Here is a 22728-nt window from a genome sequence, read left to right on the forward strand (position 1 = left end):
CCTCAACTACTGCTTGGATGTAAGAGTTGAGGGATTGGAAGACATTCTGGAATACCCCCGGGTTCTGGCTGGTGAGATGGTTGGATGGTAGGACCAAAATAAAACAGGATAGAATTCATTACCTGCCCACTGGAACTTAGCTGGGACTCGCGAATCCCCCTAATTCCCTGTTTGGGGCTATTTTTATTATTTTTAGCTAGTTTGGGGTAAAGTTAATTTATAGAACCGGAAAGATTTGAGGGTGGATGTGGTGGAGAATATGAACTCAAACCCTGATAACCGTGATATTATATAAATATGGCTTCTCGAGTTTGCTTTATCTGGCAGGCTTAATAGTGAGAGGTCTATGTAAATGTATATTGAGTGACAGTTCACTCTGAATGTATGCGACCTTGGGGAGCAATATGATGTTAAGGTAATAATCTATATGAAATAGGCCATTTCCTGTAGTTAACTAAATTGATTGCCATAGTTGAGAGTTCTTAAAGCTTTACGAAACCAACTACTTACTAAAGTGAGAATAATGCCATGGTTAGCCATAATTGGTGCTTTATAGCAGTAATGCTTTTAAGCAGATAGAGCTGAAGTGTCAGAAAATTGGTCTTTCCCTGTACGTTAAAAGCATATTCTCTATCAATTACAGTATAATACACATTCTTTTAGAATTATAATTCTTTTCCACAAACAATAATTTACTGACAGTGAAGATCTTGAGAAAGAATGCGGTATTAACCAATGTTACATTGGTGATGGTGGGGTGAACGAACATAGGAAATCAATGTGATAACAGTTAAGCACTTTATGCAAGGATTGTCAATAGGAAACGGTGATTATTTTGTACACCTGGAATGTTTGATAATTTGGCATTTGGAAACGCTCACACTGTAATCAAACCCTCTGAGTAATGACAAACCAAGACAGTGATGTCATCTGAAAGTGTTTCTGAGGACTTGGCAATTTATCCAAGATTGGACATCCAGAATTTTCTTTTCTGTCAGACTTGCATTTTCTGCCATCCCCAGGGGTATATGCTGGAAGAGTCCTTACATTATAGCAATCTGGAAAAACGTCCAACCAAGTTTTCTTTGTCCCAAATGTAAATCAGAAGAAAAATGAATTTCCTCTCCTCTGCTTTTAGCAGATTATTCTGGTGTTCATTATTAATCAGGACAGCATTATTCTCTCCTACTCTTTATTATTTTTCCCTACTTGGAGGAGTGTTTGGTTTACCTGTGTTATAAACACCTGTAAGTTAACCTAGTTTATCACACACTGTACTTTACAAGAGGACTAGAATTTATTAAGTGTGTTCTGTGCCAGTCATTGTGCTTGGCAGTTAAAAAAAATCTCTCTTTTAATTTTCCAAACAACTCCTCAAATTAGGTATTATAATCTCCATTTTAGTAAAATAAAACCCAAGGTTCAGAGAAGTTGAGTGACTTCCTAGAAGACACAGATAGTAAGTAAAAGAACGGGTGCTTGACTTCAAAGCCCATCCCTTTCCACCACGCTTTACCTGCTCCTGATAACTGCTGCGATGACCTGGCTTTTCAACAAAACTCTGAAGCTGCCAGAATGGTTCATCGTCTTTGTTACCCACCCCGTGTCCTCCGATCACACATTTCCCTCCCTCAGCCGAGACATCCACTGACATTTCCTGCCTGGAGTAGTTTGCAGTAGTTCTGGCTGTTCAGTCCTTAACTCAGTTCTCTTTGCACTGCAGCCGATGACCCTCTCCCTTCACTGCCTTCACCTTCTGTTTTAGCCCCTTGTTATGTTTATGTAAACATTTAATATAAACTTAATAATACTATCTGTGGCACAGGTTGGTGTGTAGACTCCATGAGTTAATGCACGTTAAGCGTGTACGTATAGCAGCCACTCACCCATAGGAAGAGTCCATGCCGGCAACAGAAAGTCATGCGAGACCCCATACCACATGGCAGTGGTTAGGGGCTCAGACTCTGGACGCATGCTCTTGGTTCTGCTACTTACGTTGGCAAATTTCACAACCTCTCTGTGCTGCAATATACTGGGATTAATAGCAATACCGACCTGTTCACAGGATTGTTATGAAGGATAAATGAGGTGATGCGTGTAAAGTGCTTAGAAGTGGAGCTTGGCACACAGTAAGTGCCTTATGTTAGTGTTTGCCATTATCATCGTCATCATCACCATCACCATCATCATCATAATTTACTGAAGGCTCGTTTTGCACCAGACTCTATGCCATAGCAACTTATAAGTATTACCTAACTTAATCCTTATGTGGCTAGGTGTTATTGTGATACCAACTTCACAGGGAGGAGAGAGGCTCAATAACTGGATTTGGGATTACATAGCTAAAAAGTGGCAGAGTAGAGATTTGAATCCAAGCAGTCTGAGTGTGGAGCCTGGTTTATTCATCTGTGTGACGTATCGTGTGGGGCAGTGCAGAAAGCCCTAGCGCAAGTGTCAAGGAACTGGACACCTAGTGGGCCATGAACTACATCACCTTTTCCCTCTGGGGCTCAGTAAAGAAATGAATGCATTGAAGCAGGTGTCCTTGAGGACTGCAAGGTATCTTCCGGTTTGAACACTACAGTTTTGTCTTTTGAACTTCGCCTTGACCATGTGAGATCTCACTCTCTAGAGGGCTGATGCTTCTGACAGAGCATTCCAGCAGCCCAATCCAAATAACTTGGCCTCAAAGACCTCCCCAAATACTGCAGTACTGATCGTCTACACTGTCATTTAGCACAAGTGGTTACTGAGTGGAAAAACTTAAAAGGCTTGGGGATTTTCAGTAGGTGGCATGATCTCTTAGTCCAGTGGGTGTGAAATTATTCATCATTAGATGAAGTAGGAACCTAAGGAGTCACTTCCTCACACATCCTCATTTTGCAGATGATTGAACCAAAGTAGACGCAAGGTTGCCTGCCCCAGCTTCAGCACTCCAGCCATGCCGGGAACTTCTCAGGAGCAGGGATTACGTTCTATTCATCTTTGTAGGCATGACCCAGTGCCTGGTATGCAGTTGGCTTTCAATATGTGTTTGTGAATTGTCAAACACATTTGACAGTTTTGTGCAGACCACATTCATGAGATGATGTATGTCAAGTACCTGGTCAGTGCTGGGCACATGATAGGTCCTTGATAAATTATAGCTAGCTATACCTGTGTTTAATAGATCCCCTAACTTCTCTTTCTCTTGCCATTCATCAAAATTACAAAATTCAAACCACTGTATTTGTGATTATTTAAGAAATGAATATCCACTTGTTTAATAAAAACTTGTCCAGAATTTTTTAATTTTCCTGTATAATCCCCATAAAAACCCTATGAGGTAGGTACCACCGTTACCCGTATTTTACAGATGGGGAATAGGAGGCTCCACGAAGTGCAGTAGCTTGTCCAAGGTCACGCCGTTAGTGAGTGATGAAGCTGGGATAGGGTCGCAGGGAGGCTGGCTCTTGAGCCCACGCGCTTAATCAGTACACCACGTTGACCGTTTTCCAAGTGCTATTTTTCACGAAGACAAATTGAATTTGTTCAGTGCAATGTCTAAAACATGATTTATTTACCCTAAAGTAAGATAAAGATCCACTGAGGGTCAGAGGAAGGCATTCTAATATTTGTAAATTGGACACATTGTAAAACAGTAAAAGCCAGGGAGAATGGGCTGTGTGTTCCGTAACTCAGAACACTAATACATCATCTGTTCGGAGAAGGCTCGAGGCACCGTTACCCAGTCAAACTAACTCAAGTAGAGGGGAGTGAGGATACACACGCAGAGGGAACAGGAAAGGGGGTCTCCTGGGTGCATGAGTGGACCTCACAGCCTCACTGGCAGGAACCAAAGGCAGCTCTGGGGATGCCCACCTTCTGGCTTTCCTAGACCACGTGGCCTTGGTCTTGCCCTGGAACATTTGTTTCTGTTGGCACACCAGGATCCCTCTACCTTTGTGGTGCTACCAGTTACCTCCTGTGTTTATTCAGGTTTCCTGCTTCCTTGCATCTTCAACATGCATGTGCCTTTGACCTTTTCTCTGTAATGACTTTCCCCTTCAGCTCCCACCTCTACCTGCCCCAGTCTGTTGTTGCTACCCAGGTGAAATCCCAGAGAGGGAACTGCACTGGCTCAGCAGATTGTGCACACCACATTGTACTTGCTTATATGTCACGTGAGATGCCTTATCAGCTGTGACCTGAGTGGGCGAAGTCATGGAGTCAAGAGTCCTGCTTGTTGAACGGTCAGGCCAGAACTTCCCTCCCGCTAGGTCAGAAATTCACTTGAAAATCACACCTGCACTTGATCTTCGATAAACATTGCCCTTTTTAAGCTTTTCTCTTATTTCTTATGTTTTGTCAGAAGTCCTCCCAGGTTAAGGTGAAGACTCCCTCTTTTGTATTTGCTGCACCTGGTGTCCTGCAGCGGGGGGACGTGCAGTACGGCACTATTTTATTTTCCTGTCTGTTTCCCCTATAGCGACTGTAACCTTAAACTATTCATTTTTATATCCACAGCTTTAAATATGTTGCTTAGCATGTAGTAGATATTTAGACTATTTACTGAGTAAATGAATGGGAAAAAAATTATGAATAGCCCGTCACTTTAAATTAAAGTGTATAAAGATGGGTTAATAGAGCTTTATATGGCTTTTAAAATGAAGTATTAGTTGATTTATTAAGGTAGACAGATCATAAATAAGATGAGTGCTTAAATTTGATTATGAAAAGGTATTTTTAATACAGACACTCCTTCCTGTGTATCAACTGCCTGCTATATTTTAATTACATGAGTCAGGAGTGTGAAATAGAAGAGAAGCAGGAGACATCATCCTAGTTAATATACAGATTTGCTCAGCAAATAGGAGAAAATGATATTATTGGCTTTAGTTATACTTTTCACTTAACACTGTTAATGAATATATTGTGTGTGTGAGTAGCATTTGCTTCAGCTCAGACGCCAGCGTCACTTGGGACCTCGGAAAGGCTTTTCATATTGAGAACACTGTGCTTCCTTCCATCTCTCAGTGCTCTGTCTCTGACAGTCACTTTTTCATCCATTAGCTCAAATTCATCAAGCTGAAAAATGGCCAAAAATGTTATTTTTTAAGGCGGCATGAACACTGTAATGCAGAAAAACAAAGGACAGAAATCCACTCTGTTCCATGAATAGTCCTGGGATACAGCTCTGTCATGTCCTGTTTTCGTTTGAAGCTTGCTGTGTTTTATACCTTTTTCAAGAATGCAAATCCTCAACGATGATTTTGGTCCTTGTAATTGCTGCAAAATGCCATGAACCAAGCTTGTTACAAATTTGTACAATTTATTGGGCACATTTGCTGCAATTCAATTGGTATTTCTTAAGCACACTGTGCAGTACACTGGTTTGTCTGGTCATTAAAGATTATAATAATCTATATTATATAATTATCTATATAATCCTCTACTTTAATAGATCATAATTTACTAGGAAGAAAAAACAATACGTTCCCCCAAATGACAAATCTTTTAAGGAAGTGTGAAAAAAGAAATTAGCTAAAGCTAAAAGGCCCTGGAAGACTCCTTGGGTTGAGTCTTAAAGGGTGGAGAAAGCCTTCTGAGTGGTGACTGTAGCCTGGAAGCATGGGTGTGAAACTCTGATGGGAAGCCTCAGACACTGTGGTTCCGGTGTTGAGAGCCCGGCCGCTGGAGAGAAAGGACAGAGTGGGGAAGGAGGAGAGTGGGGGGCTGACACTAGTCAAGTTCAACAGGATGCAAATTGTAGACGCTCTCGAGAGGTCACACTGGGAAACTTGAGTGCCAATTATAAATAAATCACTATGCAACGTTAGCCTATTTGGATAATATTCATGACCGTTCCCACTTACTATCCTTTTCGTACACTCAAAATTCATTTTTTGCCCTTTGACTCTGGACTTCTCTGGGGCCAGCAGCCCGCCGACCAGGGGTCCGGGGCCACGCGGGCTCAGCCAACTGCCTTGAGCTCTGTGTCAGACCAGCAGTTTGCAGGTGTTGGCGCTGAGGCGCAGGAGGACGCGGCCCGGGCGGCCGAGGAGCCGCAGCTGCTGCGCGGAGCCGGCATCTGTACGTGGTTCAACGTGCGCGTGGGATTCGGCTTCCTGCCCATGACTGCCCGCGCCGGGGTCGCACTCGACCCCCCCCCGCCCCGGGTGGATGTCTTTGTGCACCAGAGTAAGCTGCACATGGAGGGCTTCCGGAGCCTGAAGGAGGGTGAGGCCGTGGAGTTCACGTTTAAGAAGTCGGCCAAGGGCCTGGAATCTATCCGAGTCACCGCCCTGGTGGGGTGTCCTGTATTGGGAGCGAGAGGCGGCCCAAAGGGAAGAACATGCAGAAACGCAGATCAAAGGGAGATGGGTGCTACAACTGTGGAGGTCTAGACCATCATGCCAAGGAATGCAAACTGCCACCCCAGCCCAAAGGGTGCCACTTCTGCCAGAGCATCAACCATATGGTAGCCTCGTGTCCACTGAAGGCCCAGCAAGCTCCCAGCTCCCAGGGAAAGCCAGCCTACTTTCCGGAGGAGGAAGAAGAGATCCATGGCCCTGCCATGCTCCCAGAGGCCCAGAATTGAGCCACAGTGGGTGGGGGCTATCTGTTCGTGATCAGAAAGCTTTGAGGAACAGGCGTCAATCGGCAGAGTGGAGAAAAGGGGAGACGGTGTGGTAGGGGGCAGCTGGCACTGCCATATATCTCAGGCTGGGATCTACAGTGTCACCCCCTCTTCCCTCTTGGTGGGGGGAAGGGGTGAGGCAAAGAAACCCCAATCATGCTCTATCCAAATGCATGTGAGGGCTTTAGGGAATAACCCTTCCTGCATGCTTTATCTGAGTCTCCACTCCCAGAATCTCCAGCTTTTGAAAGTGGCCTGGATAGGGACATTGTTTTACTCTTAAAGAAGGATATGGAATACTATTTCCCATGCCAGAGTGAAAAGATTAAGCATGAGACCAGATTGATGGACCCAACCCACAAGCCACTACCTTCTGTGGTAGGAAATCTCTCAGGGGTAAGGCAGGGTTTTCCGCATCCTGTCTCCTCATAACCCCCTCCTGGGATAGAGCGCTGACCACTGTCCCAAGCAGTGGGTTGTCACGATAGGCAGAAGAACGGTTGCAGGGAACGGTTGCAGACCTGCTGCTTCTAAGCTCATTCCCACCCCGTTCTGGGCCAATGCAATTTTATTTGTTTGCTCCCTTGGATGACTGTACCTTGGGTCCCACTTTCTCCAGGATGCCAAGTGCACTAGCTGTGTGTGAATGACGTATCTTATGCATTTTAACTTTTTTTTCCATAATAGAAATATTCTGGTTTTGTATTTTTGTGTATTTTAATCTAATTTAATGAGTGCCCTCATTCCTGCACTGTGTTCTCAGGTATGTGCGCCATCTCAGGGATAAGTCGGCAGCAGCTCCGGATCTGCACAGCAGGAACACTTTCTGTTGCTCTATCACCAGAGAGAACAACTATTTGGAACGTATACCCTATTGAACTCCTCATTTTTGCCAACTAGAGCTGGCTTTTCTGCCATAGTGTCCTCTTGAAACCCCTCCATCTTCAGTGTTTCATGGGAGACTAGGTTTTAACTGGATTGCCTCATGACTTGGTCTCCTTCTACTGAAAGATTGGAAATTGGTCTGAACAGGAAAAGGTGTTACAGGGAGGTTAGGAGAGGCTGGGCTGGTAAAAGGTGCAGAGAGGGGAAGCCAAGATTAGGCAGAGGTCATCTGTATGTGTGATAAAGGATTCCTGTTCCAGACCTCTAATCCCAGGGCACAGGACTCGCTTTACATACCAGGTCCATCCTTCACTGGATTGGGCTAGGCCTACCATACACAACAGGGTATATTGTGTATGTTTTTGTAAAAACTGTGAGTTGGTAAGGACAGGTTTTAAGAACGATGCCTCTGTACCCATCTTGAGCTGCCCAGGGATGGATATATGAAGCAAGGACGAGATCTTTAATCTTTAACAATTCTGGGCTTTTCCTCCTTGGCTTCCAGAGAGACCATCAGTGATGGCTTCTTTGTGGTTCCCAGAGCCAGTGTCCTGCCCTGCTGCAGCAGTGATTAGTGTCATGGTAGCTAAAGGAGAAAAGGGAGTGTCGTTTACATGCTGTGAGATCACTGCAAACCTACCTCACTGTGTTGTAATGGGGTAAATGCAATAGAATGCATTGAGTGATGTGTGTCTGATCCTGGGTTCTTGTCTCCCCCAATTGCTGCCCCCCTCTAGTTATTGTATTTGTCTGGGCTTCGTAGGACTTCACAAGTAGCTGATTTGGTGATTGCTAGGTGGCCTAGTTTGTATAAATATAATGTGTTGGTCTTCTGCATGTTCTTTTGAGGTTTTATTGTTTACAAACTTCTTTTTATATTGAGAAAAATAGCCAAAGCATCTTTGACAAAGGGTCTACATCAGCCAAAAAGATCTGAAACATAAGCTTGGGGGCCCCCCTTCTTGAAGTGGGAGGTCTTGAACCACACTTTCTTTTGTGTTCCCCTTCCCCTGTTTCCTATTTCAAACAAGATCTTCTGTCCTAGAAACTGGATTCCTACCCCCTCTCTTTTCCCCCTTTGTGCCCCCCCAAAATAGTCCATATACCTATACGTTTAATTTGTGGGGTGTCTGTGATTAAATGACTTGTGCAAAAATCCTGAAGAAGCTAAGAACTCTCCATCCCTTGTTCCCAGTCTCCTGAGCCATAATGTGATTCACGCCAAACAGACTGCTGTCTTTGGATGGATTAAAACCTTCATGTGATTCATGCCAAACAGACTGCTGTCTTTGGATGGATTAAAACCTACTTTAATCTCTAATCCTAGGGTAGACAGGAGCAATGAGGGGGCCTTCCATGTAGAAAGTGGGGTTGGGAGACCACGAAGGAAAGATGAATGTATAGGCAAGTCACTCAGGAACTTATATGCAGGTGCAAGAAACTTATGTCGAAGTGGCCACAAGATTGTTTAATAGGAGATGGACGAATGTAACTCCATGTTTACTGCTAGAAACCAAGGCTTTGTGTGAAATCTTGAATTTATGGGGAAGGAGGGAGGGTAGAAAAGCATGTACCTGTTCTTTCCCTCATCCCTTCCCCTCATTACTGAACTGCAGGAGACGGAGCCCCCTTGGGCTTTGGCGACCCCATCTGGGCAGCGTTTGATGGTTGATTTTGCTGTGCCAGGTACTTCCTTTCCCATTTGCTATCATCTTGTAACACACATGCTGACCCTTTTCCCTTCCCCTTCTTTTGCTTGGGAAAATACAATGAATAAAGACTTACTGGTACCGAAAAAACAAATTCTTTTTTTTTTTTTGTGATGCTAGAATTGAGAAAAATAATGTCAGAAAATCTCCCTGAAAGTATTTCTGTCTTTTTCCATCACACATAGCTGCTCACACATGGAATTTTTAGGTATTTTTGGTCATGCAGCTGTGAACTCTGAATGGCTCTCAGAAGTCGGAAGTTGTGACCACATCTTGGGAATTTCTGCACTCTTACTGAGGCATTAAGCAATCATAGGAGAGAAGTTCTGAATCCCAAGAGGCATATTACCACTGTGAACTTAAGGATCAGTCCTTCCATAGCAGACAGGACCTTATTCAGACTGTAGAAAGAGACACAGTCATGAATATGAAGTTTCAAGTCATTTGAGTTGCCTATGTCACTAGTTAGTATTTCTAAGTTCAGCGTGGCTTTGTAAATACTTTGTCTAGAACTGATTGTCTAATATGGTATTAAAATTAAGTCACATGAAAAATTCAGTTCCTGAGTCACATGAGCTGTGTCGCACACAGTCAATAGCTACATGGGGTTAGTAGGCACCATCATCATCAGAGCAGATAGAAAACATTTCCACCATTGCAGAAAGGTCTTTGTTACAAAACAGGTCTAGAATCCTCAAGCCTACCTCTTAGATAGGTCTTGGAGAGCATGCAACGTCAACATGGACAGAGAAGTTTTTCATTTCCCTCTATACAACAATTTGTGCCTTTTCTTTCCATGCCCTGGACAGTTTTTAAGACCTGGAGCCATAGGCTTATGGTGGGAAATACCACCTTAAAAACCTCAAGGCCCAAAAAACCCTCAGAAAGGTTCTCATAATCTGATGAACAGATGGCCGCAAGTAACTACATTTCTAGCAGCTTTGTTCTTTTTCCTCATACCCGTTCTCTTCCTCCTCTCCTCTTTTCAGTATTTCTACTTGGGTAGGTAGTGAGGCTGTGATAGTTTTTTCATCTTCCCAGTGAGGAGCAAGGTGGACCTTTGATGGGCAAAGAGCTGTATTGAGCGGGGAGGGTCAGGGACCACTTCTGAGCCTTATTCTTCAAACCTGTAAAATATGCAGGTTGACCAAATGATGCTCTACAAGTGGTCTTCTACAGCTTATATGGTTTCTAATTAAGGGATCCTCCTATACTCTTTGACTCAGAATGAGAGACTGAGTCACTTTTTCCTCTAAAAGTGTGTGTGTATTTATGTGTGCTCACACTGTATTTAGTTAGACAAAAATCCAAGATGCTAAATACCAGGACGTATATCTCATGTGCTGTTTTTTTACTTTCTCATCTTAACCCATTCAATTATTTAATGAGTAATTAGTCTCCTTATCAATTGCTATGCAGCAAACCACCCCAAAACTTAACAGCTAAATATAACAGTAATGTATTTTGCTCAGGACTCCAGTTGGGGCAGAGCTCAGTGGAAATGGCTTCTCTCTGCCCCCACGATGTCTGGCACCTGAGCTAGGGAGACTCCAAGGCTGGGGTTGACTCAACAGCTGGGGCTAGAATCATCTAGAGGCTTGCTGACTTATATGTGTGGCCAGTTGATGCTGTCTGTGAACTGTGACCTCTGCAGGCCAGAACACCTACACGTGGCTTCTCCATGTGGGCTAATGTGGGCTTCCTGTCCTCATGGTAGCTGGGTTCCAGGATGCATGTTCCACTTAAATGAGGTAGAAGTGCCTAATGCTGTTATGACCTAGACTCAGAAGTCAGGTAACATCACTCCTACATCACTCTGTTAGTGAAGGCAGACACAAAATCCTGTCTAGATTCAGGGGGAAGGCACACAGAATCCCCTCTACATGGGGGAGTTGCAAGGTTCTAGAGGAGCTTGTAGGATGGGAGATTGTTGTGGGTTGAATGGTGGCCCCCAAAAGATAAGTCTTCAGCTTAATCCCTGGAACCTGTGAACGTTACCTTCTTTGACCTTTTCTAGGTTAAGGATCTTGAGATGAGGATATCATCCTGGATTATTTAGGCAGACCCTAAATCCAATGACAGGTGTCTTTATAAGAGTCAAGCAGAGAAATATTTGACATAGACAGAAGAGGAGCAGGCAGTATGACCACAGAGGCAGAGGTTGGAGTGATGCGGCCATGAGGAATGCCCACAGCCTCTGGAAGATGGAAAAGCCAAAGAAGGAAGTCCCCTCTAGAGCCTCCAGAGGGAGTGGAGCCCAGCTGACACCTTGATTTCAGACTTTTGGCATCCAGAAATGTGAAAGAATGAATTTCTTTTGTTTTAAGCTATCAGTTTGTGGTAATTTGTATGGTGGCTTCTGGAAACGAATGCAGAGATAGGGTTCTGGCCATCGTTGGAAAGTACAGATGGTCCCTAACTTAGGATGGTTCGAATTAGGATTTTTCAAGTTTATGATGTTGCAAAAATGATGTGAATGCAGTAGATCCAGTTTTGAATTTTGAGCCTTTCCAAGGCTAGAGATGTGTGGTACGGTCCTGTCTGGTAACACTGACCTGCAGCTTACAGCTCCCAGTCAACCATGCCATCACGAGGGTGAACACCCTATATACACTTGCACCCATTCTGTTTTTCACTTTTAGTGCAGTATCCAATAAATTACATGAGATATTCCATACTCTATTATAAAACAGGTTTTGTGTTAGATGAGTGTGCCCCACTGTAGGCTAGTGTAAGTGTTCTGAGCGCATTTAAGTTTGGCGAGGCTAAGCTGTGATGTTTGGTAGCTTAGGTGTATTAAATGCATTTTCGACTTAAGATATTTTCAACAGATGGTGAGGTTTTCAGAATGTGACCCTATTGTAAGTTGAGGAAGATCTGTACTATCTGCCACACCACCACCAACACCACCAACACCAACAACTGCTACTGACCAGGCACACACCACACGTTGTACTGAACGCAGTGCTGAGTGCCTACCTGAGTTCTCTCTTCTTTCCTCACAGTGACCCTGTGAGGCAGGGTGCTGTTATCTCCCATTTAGCTATGAGAAAACTAAGGCCCAGAGCTTGCTGAACCTCCCCAACTTCTTCAGCTAGTAACTAATAGAGTTAGTATATAGTTTTTATGTCTGTATACATACTACGTATACAAGGACACACTATGTGTACGTATACATGCATGTGTACAAATATGTCGAACTTGAAAATTTATGCTTGTAACTTTATTCAGAAATGTTTACTGTCAAAAAATAAAATAAATGTGTCATAGCCAGTAATGTATTTACTTGCAGACTTTTCAGTGGCACTGATGGTCATTGTGTAGCTAGGAATAACAAGGAGTGGACATTTTAAAACTACTTCCATACTGGTTCAGTCATTGACTACTTCAAGCAGTTTTAGCTTCTTGAATACTTTAAGGAGTCACACTAACTACAGAACCAGCACCTGTGTTATAAGAATCATGGTTTGGTTGCCTTTTGAATTACTTTTCTGCCTTTACCTAAGCCACATGTGAATCATCTAACTAAATAAGGAGTTGCTTTGATAAATAAGGATTTAAATAGGAAAAAAATCCTCAGTAGGATCATAGCCCTTCTATATTTAATAGAGAAACCTTCTAACTGGAATGCTTGTAGTATACATAAAAGTACACATATTAGTCAGCTTTTAATTATCGGTCAGCTTTATTAAGTGGAACACTTCTTAGCATCTCCTAACAATTGATTTGCTAATAGTAGATGCTCTGTGTTTATTGTTACAGGAGGAGTTAGTGAGTGGAACTTGGGGTCAGTTCAAGCCTTTTTCAGTGGAAAACAATACAGTGTAGAGCACTGAGTCATTTAATAGCCACTTACTAAGAACCTAATGTGAGCAGACACTGTGATGGAGCCCTGAGGTGTGGTTCCCTCCACAAAATCTAACAATTAAAAAATCCATAAAATCATTATCAGCACCATGTGGGCATAATCATCACTTAATTTCAAGAAGCATTTTTAGGTGCCTACGACTTACCGAGAGACACAATAAAAGAAAAAAGAACTTCATTCTATTCTCATAAGATCCCTTAGGTTTGTAAACGTTCTTGGCACCTTAGAAAGTTGGCTCATATCTACTGAATTTTGTGATTCTCTACAAGCATCCCCATGGGAAAGATATGGCAGGGGTTATTTAATTTTACACTTTTGACTGAAGGGGCAGCTGGGGATCAGTGTTCTGTTTAAGGTCTCATGCCTAATAAGTACTACAATCAACCTCCCATTTTAGAAAAAATAAGAATGAACAGTGAGCATTAGAGCTCAGCAGCAAATGCCTTTTGCAGACTCAAGCAAGTCATTGAACCAGGGTCTATGGACGTGTGATAAAAGACTTGGCACATTTTCGTCCCTTAGCTAGCCATCATATTTGGGTTGCCCAACAGCAGGGAGTTTTGACCATTAATACACTGACTGTAATCAACCATGTTAAGTAAGCATGTTTTCTCTCTCTGACAAATCTCTTAACTTCAAGATTAAAAAAAAGTACTCTTCCTAAAATCCAAAGATAGAGGAAAATGATCATGTGGGTCACTCATTGGGTTAAACCAGTTTCATGCCATACATAATTGGTTGCTATTTTAGAAGTGAATGCTTTATGGTTCACATAAGCAATTTTATATATTCTTAATTGAAACCTGCATTGCCGTTCTTGGCAAGGAGGGTTCCACGAGAGCAGCGATAATTTGTGTCTTGTTCATTCACTGATGGAGAGCCTTGGGCTTCTGACTTTTGCGGTTGTTTTTGGAAAATAGTTTTCTGGTCCCAGTTAAGTGACTGGTTTCCGTTTGAAATCTTCAACTCTGCCAACCTCTTGTTAGTCTAGTTACTATCTGTGACAGCCTAATGAATGAGTAACAGTCATTTACTCAACAGATGTGTGTTGATTTCTTCCTGTGGGCCAACCACTGTACTGGGTACTGGCGGTACAGCAGTGAACAAAAGTAAATGCGGTCCCTCCTCCGAGAGCTTGCCGTCTGGTGGGGGAGACTTGATCACGTGATCAAACAAATAAATGTAAAGATGCCACTATGCTGAGTGGATGCTGTATGAAAGTATAGAGGGGTGATTTGGCATAGTCAAAGAGGGGGCTTCCAAGACAAGATGATTGTATAAATGCTAAAAGTGAAACTGAACAACAGAAAAAGAGATGATGGCAATCCAGTAATGTTGGATGTGGATTCCTAGAACATCTGATGACAGTAGTTTCCTTTGGGAGAGGAGTTGGGTGGTGGGGGGAGGTGGGATGGGAAGACAGATGGGAGAGGCCAGCAGAAGGCAACTTTCCCTTGCTTTACCATTTTCTATTGACCTTTTGCAAGGAGAATATACTTATGTAATACTTGTGAGATTCAAAAAAGTAAAAATAATGAGCTAAAAGGAAAAGAGAAGAAAAATCATAAATAGAAAAGAAGTAAGGGTGTATCATGATAGTTGCTTTCTTTAAAGACCATTTGGCTACATTGTGGTTGAATTAGGGACCTCATCTGTAAGGATACATACACACTGTAATTCCTCACACTTAATACAAACACTTTCTGCATTAGAAAAAGGGAGGTTGTTTAGAATAAGTCTTCTGCTTTTTTCATTGGCGCAGACAGAATTTGGCCGCTCATAGGTACATTAACTGCAGGATTTGCATAGATTATTGTCATTAGTAGGATGACTTGTATTGAGAGCTTATTCTGTGCCAGGCATGGTACTGAGCAACTAATATGGGGCATATTATTTCATCCCTATAACAAACCTAGAAGATGGTTCCTATAGTTATCTCCCTTTCCCAGATGAGTGAACTGAGGCTTAAAAGAGTGGTCAAGTCACTTTTTCTATGGTTTCAGTAAATGACAGAGCTGGGATACGAAGGAGAACTGAACCTAGAACTCCTAACAACTGTGCCATACACCCTCCCATGATACTCTGCAGGCTGAGGGGTCACTGTCTGTTCCTCAGAGCCTCTAGTCCCCATGCTTGTGGCATTATTGGGATGGTTCAAAGAGTCAACAGCAAGGGCACATGAAGAAAGCTGATGGTCTGCAGTATCCCTACTCTGATTTCTAGAACCTTCTAAGTGTCCCAACATTAAGATGAATACTTCTTACTCCCAGCTGGTGGTATGCCTCCTACACAATATATTGAGAAATTGTCTTCTCTTTGTGTTTTCTAATGGACCTTATTGATTCTCTTCTCTCATATTGGACGAATCACTTACTGAGCTTAGAGAGGTTCAGAGGCCTCACATCAGTAGACTTAATTACGTAGGAGCAAATCCTCCCAGTCTAGACTGCCCAGCTTCTTGGCTCATTTTCCATCACACTCTCATTGTCCAGAGTTGTTCTGAAGCCATACTGCCAACTGATGCTTTGGAAGGATCCTGATGTGTAAAAAAATAAAGTGATGTTAGAGAAGGCGGAGGTGTGGTTTACAGGCTTCAGAGTAGACAGACCTGGGTTCAAACCTCAGCTCTGCGACTGGTGAGCCAAGTGCTATTGGAAAAGGAGCTTAACTTCTTTGAGCTTTGCTTTACTTGTTTGTAGTAATGGGATTTTGGAAGTTGTGTTAAAGATTGGTACTAACCAGAAAGTAGAGCATGGTAGACACCCATGAATGCTTACTATTATTATTGTCAACTTGAACACTTGGAGAGTCACCTTACAAAGAGGAGAAGAGGATTCATTTGCTAAAATTCAGCACCGAGTCATAAGCTCACTTTCAAAGAAATGACTAATGGAGTCTTAAAAGCATATTTAACGTGGGTGTGGCTGAAAAATCATCATTGCTACAAGAATTACAGTCACTCCAGTGTTTTTTTCTATACACATTATTGCTGATTCAACTTGAAACAGAACTGTGTGAAACACAGGAAACGATAACCATGTCAGAGGATGAGACAGCCTATAAAGAAGCAAACTACTAAATCAACAAAATAATTATGTATTCTGATATGTCCTTTGAAGGAAATAAAGAGAGAGATGTGGCACTTTGTAATTGGCCATGGCTTGCTTCAGACACAGATGAGCATATGCATCTCTGGAGAGGTGAAGTTTAGTAAAAGCCTGAAGAATGGATTGTGACAGCCATGAAGAGCTGAGGGAGATTCCAGGCATTGGGAGAGGCAAGTTCAAAGGCCCTGATGGGGAGAAGGCATGGAGTAGGCAGTGCCCTATGGAGGCAGGAAGAGGGAGTCACTCTTCAGTATTCACTGTAGGAAGGTGCACCCTTGAGAGAGGCAACGAAGGAACAACACACTTGCACTTGGGCCCCTGCTCTGCCCCATGTCATCTACGAGAGGCCATTTGACCTTTAATGGCTTGTTCCTGATTTGTATGATTTGATGCTTACTCACAGTGGTTCAAAAGTCTCGCCCTTTTGGAAGCCCTGTGCCTTTGGCTGGTCTATTCAGAGGCAGTACCCCTGTCTGTCTGGAAGAGTGATTGTCCAAATGCCCTGGAAATATTGGTGATGGCATGAGGGCTGCTAACACCATTGGCTAGCCTCTGAGATGGCACCATCATAGAAAACTTTTCAGTAAGGAACACATTGGAGAGCAATTTATGAATATACATTCCATTTGGTTTATTGCAGAGTCCACAGCAACCTTAAAGTATTGTAAATGGGCTCCACTATCTAATCAGGGAATGCTAACAGTCTATTAATTGCCATTTCTGATTATTTGCATTTAATTAAGGGGTACTCTTGAGAAAATGAAGGACAGCCTAACCTCAAACTATGGCTTTACATCTTGGTTAATTGAGTATAATTTCTGTCTTTGCAGCTTTCCTAAATTGTTTATTTCTCCAGATGTTTCCTAAAAACTATGATTTTACCTCTTTCCTTTCAATGGATGACCAGGGATTTCTCATAAAAACTTATATGGTTTAGTTTTCTCAACTAAATTAAAGCTTAATTAGCCAAAAATCCAGATCTGTAAATAATGTGTTTATAAAATTTATACAAGCGTAATTAATTTCAGTTAATTGCATAAATAGCTTTTCCATGCAAACAGTAATCTTTTCTTTGCTGACCTCTAAACGTCAGCTTTCGGGTTATCTATGTTTCTAGGCATCCCTGGTAATGCTAAATCAACTCGCATAATTCTGAAAGTATTACTCTTTCCTTTGATTTATGACTTTTATCATGGAAGTCAGTGATTACCTCGGCAACTCATGTTTCATGTTTTGAAAATGCAATGAAAAAAGTGCACTAGAATAACATTGCTTTTGTTTTGATGGAAACCCAAAAGAAAAATTAGAAAAATGATTTTGATACATTCTCCTAAGCCCACTAGTTTTCATAAAGTTACCTAGGCTTTTTTAGTCTATTTGAATGACAGTTCAAATTACATTGATCAGCGACACGTCAGAAAGAGTAGCTATTATGTTTTAAATCTCCTGATATTTCCAGGATTTCTCTTCCTGAGAAGAATGATGACTTTACCATACACTGAGGCTGATTCTCTTGCCGCAGAAGCTATTCCCTTTGCAGAAGTCTTTAGAAAGCCATTTTTAATCTTAAGGAATTATTCCCTAAAAACATACCTTCTCACTTGACTGGAAATTAAACTTTCTTATTAGTTCCCTCATTATTTCCTTAAAAAGTCTTGCATATACATTGAGGATGGTGAAATTCTCCCTTTTTCTCTCTTCCTTCTTCATTTTCTGTAACAGAGTGGTTATTGATTTTGGAGCTCTTTCAGAAGACCCAGAAGCTTCTTTCCCAGGAACACCCAGCAAAACTCGCCATCTGTCTCACTGGCCTGAATGGTGTCACATGCCCATCTCTGGACCAGTAACTGTGGCCAGAGGGCATGATTATTATCGTTGGCTTGGACATGAGTCACAAGTCCCACGCCTAGTACCCAAGGCCTGTGCAGAGAGGTATGAAAGCAGAATAAAAATGAGGGCCATCCCAAGTGAAGTGATGGGGATGGTTGGAAGGTAATCACAGGTGCATCTCACGGAGCTGAATTTACTGCATTTTTCTGCAATGATAACAACAGAAGCCTGGGGAGCCTCTTGACTTTATAGTGACTTTTGCTTCAAGATGGTCAGTGTATGTGAATTTCAAATCTGAAAAGTGCTCTTCCTTGCTGTATTTCTCCAAGGTTCATTAACAACTGGTATTATAGAACCAATTCAAAAGGAACATGTGTTCAGTGACTATCTTATTATTAGCTTCAGGGCTACATTTTTTTTAAATGCATAATGAAATCCATGGAATATTTCAAAAGAATGTGGCAGTTTGCAAAATTGGCTTTGGGGGCTGTGCCTGGCTTAGAGTTGGAAGGAAAAGTGTCTGGCAGTTGCATGAATTGGAAAACCTTTGGTCTGTCTCTAGGCTGCAGTTAGCCATAAGCAGTTGAAAAAAAGAGAAATCCAGAATGTGCATGACTTTCAAAGGATCTGTAGAGGTTCAGTACCTTTTTAGTCTTGTACACAGACTCTAGGAAGGTCGTTTTCCCCTATGGGTATGAAGACAGCCTCCCTACCTTTGTCGGGGTTTTGCTCACTTCAGAGGATAAGAAATGGGAAGTGGCTATTGTTAGTGACAGGACAGTGCTTCAAGAATAGCGAGAGTCACTATTCCTTCTCCCTAAGGGTTGGTAAAGCAAAAGTACACACGTACATGGTAGCTTTTTCTAAATAGCTATCATTACCACTTTCTTTCCAGAACCATGTGGAGTCTGATCATTATTAAAGTCAGGACACTGGAGTTATGGTCTGGGCTTTGTTACAAGCTTTGGGACCTTGGGTACACTACTCGTCCCCTCTGGGCATCCTGGTCCATGCTGAGAAAATGGAGGGTCTCAAAGGCACACAGGACCAAGTTATATCTCAGGTAGCTTTTATCTTTGGAGTTGTAAACATCTGGAAGGGGGAAATGTAGAAGAGGGACTTGTGGTTTAAAAACTGCGTCTTCCTTAGCTTCTCTTAACTATCTACTTAAAATGTCTAAGATAAAACAAAAAAATGAGGAATTATTCCATCACCAAACTAGGGATGACAGTCAATCTCTCACCAAACTCTTGGAGGAATTTTCATGAACCTTTAAAGTTTATGGAACTGCATTAAAGGACACAATTAAAGACACTGTATGTTAAGTCATCAGAAATAGAGAATTCCTCCCCTCATGAGAAGTTTCTTGGGAGATGCTTTAATTTTGGACCTGTATTTGTGCCCTGGATGCATAATCCAGTATCAGTAGCAACTGGGAAGATGAACATTTCCTCTTCTTTTCTTTGTGGTTGCTGTTTTTGAGTCAGTCTGCCCCTCAGTTCTCTAACCCCACAGAGAATACACACACACATAGTTACACATACATATGTACATAAGACACAAATGCACACATATGTGCACAAATACGCACATGTATATAGACATACATACATATACACGTTTATACATACCCATACATGTGTACACACATACATACATATATATATGCATACAGCTATATATATATACACACAGACATATATACATAGACCTACACACAAACTAGTAAGAGGCTACCATCCCCAAAAACAACCTCCAGAAATAAGAAAGAGCCAAGGCATCCTGTGTTTTGGGAGATGCAGTTCCCATGTAGAAAGCTCTCTAAGCAAGAGAAGACACAAGGATTCGTGAGTAACCAGGCAAACCGGAAAAAGCTGTCCTTCATGAATTTCCTCTGTTCAGAGTGTGAGCGATGAGAGCCTTCCCGTCACCTGAAGGAAAGTTGAAGCTATGGATGCGAGAAGGGTGTTCAGTCAGTGCCCGTGGGGACAGAGTGTACAGCCGAGAGCGGCATTGCACCCAGTTAGGTCTTTCCCCTTTGTGTGAAATAAGGCAATACGGAGCCTATGGGAAAAACTACATGCTAAGGAATAGGAACATCGTCTGAAGATGTGAGAAAAAGCACCCTGCTGCAAATGATGTACTTTACAAATCAGAAGAAAGATTTAGAAAACTGAGGGGCAGGTGGTAGTAAAAGGGGGAAAGGTCATTATGATTTCTCTGTGGCAGAAGAATGGAAATGGGTAAGGACAGGTCAGGCAGAGACAAAAAGGTCGTAGAATCAAGGAAAATGACATCGAAAACACTGTAAGGGCACTGAAAGGGCAGTAATGAAATTAAAACCCACTGCAGAGTCAGCAAAGAATTCATACTGAGAAAAAGTAAACCAGCTAAGTGAAGAATAAAAATGAAGTGTTTTCCCAGAATGAATAAGGAAAAAAGTGACAAAGTCAAATAAAATAAAGATTATTACGTAGTGGATAGAGAATAGGTTACAGAAGTTTTTTCCAAGAACCGGAGAAATTCCCGAGGAGCAGATGAGAACTGAGACTAACATATCAAAGACATAACCGAGGAACGTTTTTCTTAGCTGGACATATTTAAAGGTTTCACTGAGAGCCAGATAAAATATAAGACAACCCCACCCAAATACATCCAGGCAAAATAGATATTTCCAGTGTAAAAATAGAAAAATCTTACAGAAGAATAAAATTCGTGCTGATCAAAGGATTCTCTTTTAGAGTAAAGCAGAAAACAATGGAATATCTAGACATTTCGGAAGGGAAACATGAATCCCAAGAATCTATAGTCAGATGAGTTGTTTACCTTATAAGAAGAAAACTGAGATGCTTTCTGACTAGTTCTTTCTGAAGTTCAAACTTCACAAAACATACTTTCTACCTTCTCTGTTTGATCCAGCCAACTTAAAACTAAATACAAATGAAGAACCCCTAAATGAGAGAGTTGTGATATAAAATAACTGATGGGTAAGCCTTAAAACCATTTACAGGTGAAATATTTCTAAATGTTTTCTGAAAATTATAAGATACAATTATAAGCAGGTAAAAAAAGATGTAATATTTAAATAATCTAAAAACTTGTATCCAAGATGTCAGAGTACATCTACAAAGACCCAAAAGCAGTAGATAGGGGATGTAGGGAGGGGACAGGAAGATGTAAATTTGGGCAAAATTCTGTGTATTACATAGGCACAATTTAAAAAACTACCATTTCTGTCTTCACTTTGACAGTAAGCAAAACGTGAACTTAAGAATGTTAAAAAAACATCTTCAGTGTGTATTTCTTCTAAACCTGGGGGCAGGCGGGGAAGAAATTGTAATTCAAAAGCACAGACAGAAAGCACTAAACAGACAAACAAGCATGAAGGTTATTCAGATTAATTTAAAAGACTCCTCAGTCTAATTAAATTGCTAATTGTAACATGGAAACAACCATGTAGCTTCATGGCATATCTGAATACGCAGAACACCATTTAGTCATAGATCTTTGATGAGGGAATGTCATTTAGACATTCTGCATGGCTTCCTCATACAGTATGGATGCCCCCCCCCGGATTTGCTGTGCAGCAGCCCTGGTGACCGGTCCTAACCACAGCCTGGTAGGAAGTTAGAGGCAGGCTCGGCCATGGTGGAGCCACCGCGGCAATAGTGTGTGGTGTGTTCCACTCTACTGTGGTTGCTGATATAAACTAAATAGTTTCTGGTGCTGCCACTTGGGCTTGGTGACGCAGCGTGAGCATTGTGCCAGGGATAAATAGCATGGCTTATCTGAGCGAAGTTTGACCTTCAGAAATGCTGTGGAATCTGTACCCTTATGTGGAAACAATTGTTCTTAGTTCTTTGGCACTTTAAATACTTTTTTTTTTTTTTTAACAAGGAGCTTCTCAGGAAGCACTAAGACCCATTCCAGCTTTTACTGACCAAAAACTGGGATTTCTCTTCAATGGCTCCCACATGAATAATCTGTACTGTATGCTTTAGTACATAATTATATTTATTTATTTATTTTTAAAAGAAATTCACGTTCTTTTATTTATTTATTTATGACTGTGTTGAGTCTTCGCTTCTGTGCGAGGGCTTTCTCTAGTTGTGGCAAGCGGGGGCCACTCTTCATCGCGGTGCGCGGGCCTCTCACCATCGCGGCCTCTCTTGTTGCGGAGCACAGGCTCCAGACGCACAGGCTCAGTAGTTGTGGCTCACGGGCCTAGTTGCTCCGCGGCATGTGGGATCTTCCCAGACCAGGGCTCGAACCCGTGTCCCCTGCATTGGCAGGCAGATTCTCAACCACTGCGCCACCAGGGAAGCCCCATAATTATATTTATTATTTTTTATTTTCCCGTATGGAATGTCTCTTCCAGGGAAAACCTCTCTCCTCAAAAGCAAGAGGACAGGCTTCTTTTTTGCCCACAGACATTTTCTCATTCTTTCGGGGCCTCTAGAGCATCATTTCTTAAATGGCAGTAACACTTCCTCTGCCTAAGTCAGGGGGGCGGACCAGATTATCCCCTGGGACCCCTTCTAGTTCTCAGGTCGTAAGTGTTTGTGGGTGGCTGTGGGTAGGAGAGAGGGTTTAGGTTTAACAAAAGAGGTAACAGAATATTACCTGCTTCATGACAAAGGCTATAAATTGATGATTTCTTTACCTGCCCACCCTGCCTCAAGGCCTTAGAACTGAGTTGTGAGCATAGTT

General features: G+C 42.1%; 1 protein-coding gene and 1 pseudogene across 2 annotated transcripts in view; both read left to right on the forward strand.

Moving 5' to 3' along the window:
- SGCD (sarcoglycan delta) overlaps positions 1-22728 on the forward strand; it is a 415397-nt gene that overhangs the window by 25134 nt on the left and 367535 nt on the right. The gene's annotated exons all lie outside the window — the stretch shown is intronic.
- On the forward strand, positions 5838-21236 carry LOC309623084 (protein lin-28 homolog A pseudogene; annotated as a pseudogene). Its single transcript has one exon. The product of its transcript is annotated as a protein lin-28 homolog A pseudogene (transcript).

Source organism: Balaenoptera borealis, assembly GCF_965194805.1.
Source record: "Balaenoptera borealis genome assembly, chromosome: 2".
Lineage (NCBI taxonomy): Eukaryota > Metazoa > Chordata > Mammalia > Artiodactyla > Balaenopteridae > Balaenoptera > Balaenoptera borealis.